The sequence below is a fragment of the Chiloscyllium plagiosum genome, chromosome 47, assembly GCF_004010195.1.
Source record: "Chiloscyllium plagiosum isolate BGI_BamShark_2017 chromosome 47, ASM401019v2, whole genome shotgun sequence".
Classification (NCBI taxonomy): Eukaryota; Metazoa; Chordata; class Chondrichthyes; order Orectolobiformes; family Hemiscylliidae; genus Chiloscyllium; species Chiloscyllium plagiosum.
In genome coordinates, this window is record NC_057756.1 from 6,104,737 (window position 1) to 6,116,723 (window position 11,987).

The 11,987-nt window shown below is 44.7% G+C and overlaps 1 long non-coding RNA gene across 1 annotated transcript in view; it reads left to right on the forward strand.

The window, feature by feature from the left end:
- LOC122544261 overlaps nt 1–11,987 on the forward strand; it is a 48,410-nt gene that overhangs the window by 9,335 nt on the left and 27,088 nt on the right. Inside the window, exon 2 of the long non-coding RNA XR_006310303.1 lies at nt 10,330–10,365. This is a non-coding gene — a long non-coding RNA (uncharacterized LOC122544261). The remainder of the gene's footprint in view (nt 1–10,329; nt 10,366–11,987) is intronic.

Sequence of the window (11,987 nt, forward strand, 5' to 3'; positions counted from 1 at the left end):
CCTAAAGCGCTCTGCGAGGAGGCGTCCAGTCTCCCCAGTGTAGAGGAGACTGCATCGGGAGCATCGGATACAATAAATGATATTGATCGATGTGCAGGTGAAACTTTGATGGATGTGGAAGGCTCTTTTAGGGCCTTGGATGGAGGTGAGGGACGAGGTGTGGGCGCAGGTTTTGCAATTCCTGCGGTGGCAGGGGAAGGTGCCAGGATGGGAGGGTGGGTTAAAGGTGGCGTGGACCTGACCAGGTAGTCACGGAGGGAATGATCTTTGTGGAAGGCGGAAAGGGGTGGGAGGGAAATATATCCCTTGTAGTGGGGTCTGTTTGGAGTTGGCGGAAATGTTGGCAGATGATTTGGTTTATGCGAAGGTTGGTAGGGTAGAAAGTGAGCACCAGGGCATTCTGTCCTTATTACGATTGGAGGGGTGGGGTCTGAGGGCGGAGGTGCGGGATGTGGATGAGATGTGTTGGAGGGCATCTTTAACCACGTGGGAAGGGAAATTGCGGTCTCTAAAGAAGGAGGCCATCTGATGTGTTCTGTGGTGGAACCGCTCCTCCTGGGCAGAGACAGAGGAATTGGGAATACGGGATGGCATTTTGCAGGAGGTAGGGTGGGAAGAGGTGTAATCCTAGAAGACCCCAAATGTCATTTGAGACCCCCATCTGGCATCAGGTCAAATTTGGACATGGAATTCCTCTGCTCATTCCCTTCCCATGAACCCACTGAGGGGTTAGCAGCTTGTAGAATGCAGAAAGATCTGGAAACAGTTAAAATAGACAACTGCTTGGAGTCTTCAGGGGCACATTGGAAGATATTGGTGGTTGTTACAGACCACGATCAGCATCAACCACGATTCCTCAGAAAATGAATCTTCATCCGAATGCAGCCGGACCCAGAGAGTATTGACGGTTGGGCTGATAAATCATCACACAACTGTCAATCAATGGTGGACTATTGAAAAGGAAAATTCAACCATTCACCCCTTCTACTTATTATATGCTGAATTTGTTCTGTGTGGAACCAGGAAATGGCCATATAAATACCGTGGCTACAGGAACAATCAGAAAATGAGTATTCTCATAGAAACTATGAGCAGGAGTAGGCTATCCAGCGCCTCCAGCCTGTTCCACCTTCCTGTACGATAATGACAGATCATCAAGCTCAAACCCTCATCCCACCCTCCCTTCGTATACCTTGGTCCCTTTCGCCACATGAACTCGATCCATCTCTATGAACAAAGTTCAATGTTCTGGCCCTGACCACTTTCTGTGGCACAGATGTTTACAGGCTCCCCACTCTCTGGGTGAAGACATTTCTCCTCATCCCAGTCTGACCACATCTTGTTTAGACTGTGACTTCCTGGTTCTGCACCTCCCCTCCCCCATCCCATAGGGAACATCCTTCTTGTATTTGGCATGTCTAGTCTTGTTAGAATTTCACAGGTTTCTTTTAGATTCCCTCATCATTTTTCTCAATTCCCCTGAATATAATACCAATGGATCCATTCTCTCTTTATGCATGAGCCCTGCCATCCCATGAATCAGTCTGGTCAACCTTCACTGGTCTTCCTCCGTAGCCAGAACATCCTTCCTCAGATAAGGAGACCCAAACTGCACACAATACTCCAGGGTATACTCTCACCCTGTACAATTGGAGCAAGACATCCCTGCTCTTAGCCTTGAATCCTCTCGCTACGTAGGCCAACATCCCATTTGCCGCCTTCACTGCCTGCTGCTCCTGCAATGCTCACTTTCAGCGACTAGTGTACAAGAGACACCCAGCTCTCTGCCTTTGTCAGTTTACAGCCATTTGGATAACAATCGTTTTGCTCCCTGAGTGGGTAACCTCACATTGATCCATGTTAAACTGCATCTGCCCTGCACTGGCCCACTCCCAGCTGGTGCTGGTCACACTGAAGCATCTCTGCATCCTCCTTCACAGCTACCCCTCCCTCCCAGCTTTGTGCAAACTCTGAATTGGATTGACTTGAATTGAAGTTATTGTTACGTGTACCGAGGCACAGTGAAAAGCTTTGACTCATAAGCAACAAAGGCAGATCACGGAGTTAAGCAGCAAAGATAGTAAATAACAGGTAAACAGCGGCAAAAATAAAACACAGGTACAGGCGAATGTTAAGAGTTTGTGAGTCCATTCAGTATTCTAACAGAAGGGTAGAAACTGTTGTGAAATCAGCTGGTGCGTGTGTTCAGACTTCTGTACCCTCTCCCCAATGGTAGAGGTTGTAGAAAAACATTGCCAGGGTGGGATGGATCTATGAGAATGCTGGCAGCCTTTCCTTGACAGCGGGCCTGGTAGGTGGATTCTGTAGATGGGAGGTTGGTCTTTGTGTTTGTCCGGGCCGAGTTCACCACTCCCTGTAACTGTCTCCAATCTTGAATGGTACAGTTGCCATACCAGATAGCGATACACCCAGGTAAAAACAATGACTGCAGATGCTGGAAACCAGATTCTGGATCAGTGGTGCTGGAAGAGCACAGCAATTCAGACAGCATCCGACGAGCAGCAAAATCTGATACACCCAGACAGAGCGCTCTCGATGGCACACCTATAAAAGTTGGCAAGGGTATTCCCATCATTCCAAATTTCCTCAGCTGCCTGAGGGAGAAGAGACATTGTTGGGCCTTTGTAACCAGTACGTCCACATGAAGAGTCCAAGAAAGCTTGTTGTGGATGACCACTCCCAGGAGCTTGACGCTCTCCATTCGTTCCATCTCTGTGCAGTTAAGGTATAGGGGGGGACATGAGTAACATCCTGCCGAAAGTCAATAATGAGTACACCATTTGGCCCCTTGAGCCTGCTCCAGCAATCACTGGGATTGTGGCAGATCTCTGAGATCAATACCCTAATCCCATCCTCTCCCCATTGCCCTTGGTCCCTTTTGACTGAGGTGCTACATCTCCCTTCTCCTTGAAAACACAATATTTTGGTCTCAGCCACTTCCGGGTGAACCATTTGCAAATGCATAGCAATAGCACCTCAAGGTCACTTAGGCAGTCTCTGCTAAAATTGAGATATCCAGCATCTTGAAATGCAAAATCATTTCCTCATTTGGCTTTTATAAATCTAGCGACTGATTCTCAGCCAACGTTAACATCCTGATCTCCATTGGGCTCAAACTAAACTCAACTAAACTTAGGGCTGTTTTTTCTCTCTCTCTCTCACTCTCTCTCTCTCTCTCTCTGTCTCTCTGTCTCTCTGTCTCTCTCTCTCTCTCTGTCTCTCTCTCTGAGTCCATTGACCCTCACAGTGGACTCAGACTAATGTGTGATACAATGCAATGCAATGCTATTTGTGATTGCTGTTTGTCAATCACCTAGCTCGGTTGGCTGGATGCTTACATAACCATAGAAGTTTATAGTACTGGAGGCCATTCAACCCATTATATCTGTACCAGCTCCCGAAGGAGGTACCCAGCTACTCTTGTTCTCCAGCCATATCTCCATAGCCCTTTAATGTCATCACTTCAAATATTCATCCAGCCTCTTTTGAAACCTCCTAAATATCTACCTCCACCACTCTCTCAGGCAACGCAGTCCAAATTCTAATACTCTCTGAGTAAAGAAGTTTCTCCTCATCCTTCTCCTCACCCTCTTGCTGAAAGGTTGTGACCCTTACTGATATATCAATGTGTTGAAACAGAATATCCTTCTTTCCCTTTCATAAAGCTGAACACCTCAATAAGGTCACCTCTTCATCTACTCTGCTCCAAGGAGAACAAGCCCAATTTCTCTAATCTTTCCTTGTATATAAAATGCTTCATTCCTGCATCATTTTTGTAAATTTCCTTTGAACTCTTCCCAGGGTTTTAACATCCTTCCTTAAATTATGTGTCCAGAACTGAACACAATGCTCCAGATGTGGCCCCACCAATGATTTCTTTGTTGCTTTTATACTCAATGATACAATTTATAATCCCGAGGTTCCTATAAGCCTTCTTAACAACTGTTTCAACTTCCCTGGTTACCTTCAGAGAATCATGTAAGTGAATCCTGAGATCACTCTGCTCCTGTACTTCCTCAAAGATGGATCACTGAACCTGGATTGTCTCTCAGTGTTTCTTCTACCAAACTGCACGACCAAAATGAATGGTGAATGATGCTTAACATTGTGGGTTCAATTCCCACACCAGCTGAGGTTACCGTGACAAACTCTCCTTCTCAACCTCTCTCCTCACCCAAACCATAATGACCCTCAGTGAAACCACCACCCAATTGTCTCTCTCCCTGCTAATGAAAAATTAGGACAACAATGACTTTACCTTTTAAGAAATCGATGGGTTGTAAGCAATTTGTTTATTGAGTTTGCAGTAGTTTAGATATGGTACATGAGTTAGCTAAATAAAGTATACGATAGTGACAGTTGAGGATGTCTCACTGATATTGGGATACAGTCGGCTGTTGGTACAGTGGATGCTCATCTTGTTAACGTTCGAGGTGGCATGTTTCTGTCATCACTGAAGTGTTGGGAAACTTTTTCCTGGATCTTTCTGTTCTCTTTCTGATCCGTCTTCTATCTGTCACAGAGTAATTCAGCATTGGGACAGACCCTTCGGCCCAACTCATCCATGCTGACCAGGTTTTCTAAACTGAACAAGTCCCATTTACCTGTGTTTGGCCGATATCCGTCTAAACCTTTCCTACTCATGTACGTGTCTAAATGTCTTGTAGTTCTTCCAGTCCACCATTTCCTCTGGCAGGTCACTCCATACAAGCACCACCCTCTGTAAGGAATGGTTGCTGCTCATGTTCCTTTTAAATCTTTCCCCTCTCATCTGAAACCTATTCTCTCAAGTTTTGGATCCCCCTACCCTGGGGAAAAGACCTTGGATTTCACCTTGTCTATGCCCCTTGTCATTTTTTAAACCTCTACAAGGTCACTTCTCAGCCTCCTATGCTCCAGGGAAAGAGGCCCACTCCTATCTAGCCTCTCCTTCTAACTCAAACCCTGCAGTCCCAACACTATCTTGGTAAATCTTTTCTGAACTCTCTCCAATTTAACAACATTCTCCCTACAGTAGGGCAATCAGAGCTGCACACAATAACCCACTCCGGCCAGCTGGGGGTAAGAAAGGTGTCTTCAGGGTCTGCCTGAGGAGCACTGCTCTCTGAGAGACCTCCCCCTACTGCCCGTGGCCGGTGTAACTAGCCAAGGTGTGGGCTCACCTCTGTGGGTTTTCCTTGGCACCTCCTGCCCTGAGTAATCCCATCCTTTGAGCCTGGCACCTTATTGGAATGAATACAGTGATGGAGTACAATGTGGATCAGTGTGAGGTGACCTACTTTGGCAGGAAGAATAGATGGGCCAATTTTTTCAAAATGGGAAAAGGCTGCAGAAATCTGAAGCACAAAGGGACTTAGGAGTCTGAATTCAGGATTCATTTCAAGTTAACAGGCAGCTTCAGTTGGCATTTAAGAAGGCAAATGCAATGTCAGCATTCATTTCGAGAGGGTTAGAATACAAGAGCAGAGATGCCCTGATGAGGCTGTATAAGGCCCTAGTCAGACCATATTTGGAATATTGGAAGTAGTTGTCATGTGTTGCCTCCCATCCCCTCTCTCAATCTCCTCTGCACTGTGGAAAAATACTCCAGTCTGTCCATCTCTCTCCATCACTGAAACTCTCCAGCCCTAAGACAACGTCCTGATTAACCTCCCTCGCGGCACAGTGGCTCAGTGGTTAGTACTGCAGCCTCACAGCACCAGAGACCTAAGTTCAATTCTAGCCTCGGGCAACTGTCTGTACAGAGTTTGCACATTCGCCCTGTGTCTGTGTGGGTTTCCTCCTGCAGGTTAGGTGAATTGGTCATGCTAAATTGCCCACAGTGTTAGGTCTATTAGTCAGAGGGTAATGGGTCTGGCCGGGTTACTCTTCAGGGGGTCGGTGTGGACTGTTTGGGCTGAAGGGCCTGTTTCCACACTGTAGTCTGTAATCTTCTCCCAGGGCTATCACATTCCTCCTAGAATGTGGATTCCAGAACAGTTGAAGAGTTAGCTAAATAAAGTATACGATAGTGACAGTTGAGGATGTCTCACTGATATTGGGATACAAGTCGGCTGTTGGTACAGTGGATGCTCATCTTGTTAACGTTCGAGGTGGCATGTTTCTGTCATCACTGAAGTGTTGGGAAACTTTTTCCTGGATCTTTCTGTTCTCTTTCTGATCCGTCTTCTATGGAGTGCTAAAACAAGACTGGGGTTCAAAATGGCCAGACTTGTTCCCATTTAGTGAATCTTTCTGTGCAACAATGTTGCTTGTAAAGAATATTGTAAAGGGATAAACAAGAAGTTAAGCAGCTTAAATAGAGAGTTCCCAAATTTCATCTCAAACATTATTATTGTGTTCGTGATGGGCGCTGAGAGTAAAGTCAGAGTTATCAAAGAGAGAAGAAGTATAAGGATATAATTGAACGTCTTTAACATGAAGATTCTGTTCCAGTGGTGCAGACAGAACGCTGATGAGGACTCTGTGTAAAAGAATATAGCAATTTGCAGGAGGATCGGAGCATAGCGACAGGAGTAAGCCATTCAGTCCCTCAATCCTGTTCCACCATTTAATGGCTCATCTGTGGTCTAACTCCACATACCTGCCTTGTGCCCCTATTCCTTAATACCTTTGCTCAACAAAAGCGTGTCTCTCTCTGATTTAAAATCCAGCATCCACTGCAGTTTGTGGAAGAGAGTTCCAAATCTTTATGACCCTTTGTATGGAGAAGAGCTTCCTCACATCTCCCCTGAAAGGTTTGCCCGAATTCTCTGACTATACCCTTCCTAGTTCTAGAATCCTCAACCAGTGTCTCTTTATCTACCCTGCCTTTAACTGTTAACATTTTAAAGATGTCAATCAGATTACATTTTAAATATCTAAATTCGAGAGAAAACAGCCCTAATTTGTGTAATGGTTCCTCATAATTTAACCCCTGAAGTCCAGGAATCATTCTTGTCAACATACATTGTTCTCCCTCTTGGCCAATATATCCTTCCTGAAGTGTGGTGCCCAGATCAGCTCCAAGTGGAGTCTAACCAGGGTTTGTGTCACTGCAGCAGAACCTCTGCATCTTCGTATTCCAGTCCTCGAGACATAAAGGCCAGCATTCCATTAGCTGCCTTGATTATTTTATGATTTGGAGATGCCAGTGTTGGACTAGGGTGTACAAAGTTAAAAATCACACAACACCAGGTTTTGGTCCAACAGTTTGATTGGAAACACTAGCTTTCGGAACGCCACCTGATGAAGGAGCAGCGCTCCAAAAGCTAATGCTTCCAATTAAACCTGTTGGACTATAACCTGGTGTTGTGTGATTTTTAACTTTGATTATTTTAGCTACCTCTGAACCTGAACTCCCAAATCTCTGTGGATCTCCACTGCATTTAACACTGTACCATCAGGAAAGTACCCTGATCCTTTCTCAATCCATTATGGAGAACGTCACACTTGCTTGCATTGATCTCACTACAGTTTTGCCCATTCACTTAGACTATCAATATCCATTTCAAATAAACCAGGTCAATACTTTGCAGTGTATTTTGTTCATTTCTTCAGGTTAACTGTCTGTCAGCATCTCAAAGTGACAGTGCAAAGTAAAGGAAACTAAAGTGAAATTTGTAACAAACGAATCAGGGATATTAAAAGACTGAACAATATTACACTACAAATTGTCATGCAAGTATAATATTGAGTAATGTATGAAGATATCATTTGGCATTCCCTATACCTGCCAGCCTTCCCTTCCACCCTGACAGGAATATACTTTCTCTAGATTCTTGTTATCTCATTTCTGAAGGCTTCCCATTTTCCAGCCGTCCCTTTACCTGCGAACATCTGCCTCCAGTCAGCTTTTGAAAGTTCTTGCCTAATACCGTCAAAATTGGCCTTTCTCCAATTTAGAACTTCAACTTTTCGATCTGGTCTATCCTTTTCCATCACTATTTTAAAACTAATAGAACTATGGTCGCTGGCCCCAAAGTGCTCCCCCACTGACACCTCAGTCACCTCGCTAATGAATTAGAAGTATTGTGAACTGTGCACACTTTTAAGCATAAATATTACCTTGATCACGTTACACATAATTGATGCCAGATAAAAAGCTTTTGGTGAGATTTTGATTTTTCATTACACACTTAATTTTGGGTTTTTATTGATTGCATTTGAACAGATTTTGGACCTCGGTCCCTCGAATGTGACCTGATCATATCACATCAAATTGAAAGCTGCTCATTGTATTTCATACTTTGGGCTGCTCTCCCATTAAGAGTGAGGTGCCTGATGGTGGTTTAACCTGAAGGTCAGGCGAGGGGAAAGGTAGTGAAGGAGAGACCTTCATGGTAACCATGGGGATGAAGCCACACTGTTGGTATCAGTCCACATCACACACTGACCATCCAGCCAACTGAGGAGCTAACCATCCCCCCTGAATTTTCCAGTGCCTCTCAGTTAAGAATTATTTCATTATTTTTTTGCTTAATTTCACAGAAGTTGTCGAAGTAAGCTATGCTGGAGACATAAAGAAGGAAGGCCTTGAAACAAATCCGATATTCTGTACATCTTCGCATCAAAATGGCATTGTGGTCATTATTGCTTTTCATAAATTCAAGTATGTAGTTCTTCAAATTTAAAGTCAGAGAGGTCTACAGCACAGAAAAAGGCCCTTCAGCCCATCATGTCTGTGCCAGTCAAAAACAACCACCTCACTATCTCTAATCCCATTTCTCCAGCATTCGGTCCATAGCCTTGGCAACGCAAGTGCACATCTAAATCCTTCCTCAATGTGATGAGGGTTTCTACCTCTCCCGCCCTTACAGGCAGTGAGTTCCAGATTCCCCACCATCCTCTGGTTGAAGAAACATTTCCTTACACCCCCCTGTAAACCCCCTTACCTTCAATCTATGGCCCCTCCCCTCTCACTGATCCCTCCATCAAGGGGGAAAAGTTTCTTCCTCTCTCCTACCAATGCTCCCTCATAATTTTAGATACCTCAGTCATGGCCCCACCCTCTCCCTCAATCTCCTCTGCTCTGAGAAAAACAACCCCTGTCCGTCCAATCTCTCTCCATACCTGAACCTCTCCAGACCCCATGGTAACATCCTGATAAATCTCTCTGTGGATCCTCTCCCAGTGTTATCCCATCCCTTCGAGAATGTGGATTTAAGAACTGCACTGTTTGCTGTGTGACCGAACAAACTCTTTTTTTTTACCCGTTTGTACTCATTTGTAACCTTGTTACTGATGATTCATTCATTCATTATGTTTGGAGTTGTTTAAAGTGAAAGCATTCCCATCTGTGCAACAAAGTAAATGCTTAATGCCTTCAGTAGGAAGAGTAGAGGCCCAGACTATTTTCCAAATGGGGAAAGGCTTTGGAAATTTGAAGCTCAAAGGGACTTGGGAGTCTGAGTTCAGGATTCCCTTCAGGTTCATAGGCAGCTTTCAGTTCGTAGTTAAGAAGGTAAATGTAATGTTAGCATTCATCTCGAGAGGATTAGAATACAAGAGCAGAGATGTCCTGCTGAGGTTGTATAAGGCTCTGGTCAGACCACATTTGGAATATTGTAAGCAGTGTTGGGCACCGTATCAAAGGAAGGCCGTGCTGGTCTTGGACGGGGTCCAGAGGGGGTTTACAGGAAAGATCCTGGGGATGAAGAATGCGTCATATAAAGAGAGGTTGAAGACTCTGGGTCTGTACACCATGGAGTTTAGAAGGATGAGGTGCAATCTGATTGAAACTTATAAAATATTGAGAGGCCTTTTTATTTTGCAATTTATAATCTTTCTCATACTGCATTGCTCACACTATGAGGAGATACTAAAATACGAAAGGTGAGGTGTGGGGACAGTGTACAAACGGTGCATGTGATATTCAAGACCATTAGATTTCGGAGCAGAATTCAACCATTCGGCCCAGTGACTCTGCTCTACCATTTGATGGCGGCTGATGTTTCTCAACCCCATTCTCCTGCCTTCTCCCTGTAACCCTTGATCCCCTTATCAATCAAAAACTTATCTAACTCTGTCTTCAATACACTCATTGGCCTCTACAGCCTTTTACAGCAATCAGTTCCACAGATTCACCATCATCTGGCTGAAGAAATTCCTCCTCATCTCAGTCCTAAAGGATCGTCCCCTCACTCTGAGGCTGTGCCCTTGGGTCCCAATCTCTCCTACTCATGGAAATATTTTCTCCATGTCCTCCCCATCCAGGCCTCCCAGATGAACAATACCCATGAAATTATATTATTACAGTCAATCATTTATGATACTTTGATCAACAGCTCGGGCTCATGTGGTAATCAAAGCCTGTTTTCATTGTCTTAGTTCATTTGATGGTTATGAGGTGCCAAGTTTCAACAGGTAAGAACACCTTTTAATTTCAAATGCATGTGAGCAAAAGATTAATTGGAATGAATGCTCATTTTGTGTCATCATTGTTTATACAGTATGGCTTTCTCAAAAATATTTGTGATAAGGAATGCAAGAGTGCACTAATTTATAATTAATCACCGGATAATGAACAATATTGATCCAGCTATTGTGTTGGAAGGACATAGGAAACATGATTTACATCTCACAAGTGGTGGATCCTAGACCGTCAGTGTTACACAGTCAGTAAATATAGGAACAGGAGGAGGCCATTCAGCCTCCTGAGCCAACTTGCCATTCAATAAGATTATGGCTGAGCTGTGATCTAACTCCATATACCTGCCCTTAGCCCCCATCCCCTTAATATCGTTGCTGAATAAACATTGATCTACCTCAGATTTAAAACTAACAACTGATCCAGCATCAGCTGCTGTTTGTGGAAGAGAGTTCCAACTCTATCCCACCCTGTGCATGTAGAAGTGCTTCATAGAACATAGAACATAGAACAATACAGCACAGAACAGGCCCTTCGGCCCACGATGTTGTGCCGAAATTCTAACCTAGATTAAGTACCCATCCATGTACCTATCCAAATGCCGCTTAAAGGTCGCCAATGATTCCGACTCTACCACTCCCACGGGCAGCGCATTCCATGCCCCCACCACTCTCTGGGTAAAGAACCCACCCCTGACATCTCCCCTATACCTTCCACCCTTCACCTTAAATTTATGTCCCCTTGTAACACTCTGTTGTACCCGGGGAAAAAAGTTTCTGACTGTCTACTCTATCTATTCCTCTGATCATCTTATAAACCCCTATCAAGTCACCCCTCATCCTTCGCCGTTCCAACGAGAAAAGGCCGAGAACTCTCAACCTATCCTCGTACGACTTCCTCTCCATTCCAGGCAACATCCTGGTAAATCTTCTCTGCACCCTCTACAAAGCTTCCACATCTTTCCTAAAGTGAAGCGACCAGAACTGCACACAGTACTCCAACTGCCAACTGTGGCCTAACCAAAGTCCTGTACAGCTGCAACATCACTTCACGACTCTTGAATTCAATCCCTCTGCTAATGAACGATAATACTCCATAGGCCTTCTTACAAACTCTATCCACCTGAGTGGCAACCTTCAAAGATCTATGTACATAGACCCCAAGATCCCTCTGTTCCTCCACCTGACTAAGAACACTACCATTAACCCTGTATTCCGCATTCTTATTTGTTCTTCCAAAATGGACAACCTCACACGTGGCAGGGTTGAACTCCATCTGCCACTCCTCAGCCCAGCTCTGCATCATATCTAAGTCCCTCTGCAGCCGACAACAGCCCTCCTCACTGTCCACAACTCCACCGATCTTCGTATCATCTGCAAATTTACTGACCCACCCTTCGACTCCCTCATCTAAGTCATTAATAAAAATTACAAACAGCAGAGGACCCAGAACTGATCCCTGCAGAACTCCACTTGTAACTGGGCTCCAGGCTGAATATTTACCATCTACCACCACTCTCTGACTTCAACCGGTTAGCCAGTTTTCTATCCAATTGGCCAAATTTCCCTCTATCCCATGCCTCCTGACTTTCCGCATAAGACCAAGACCACCCCCGGCC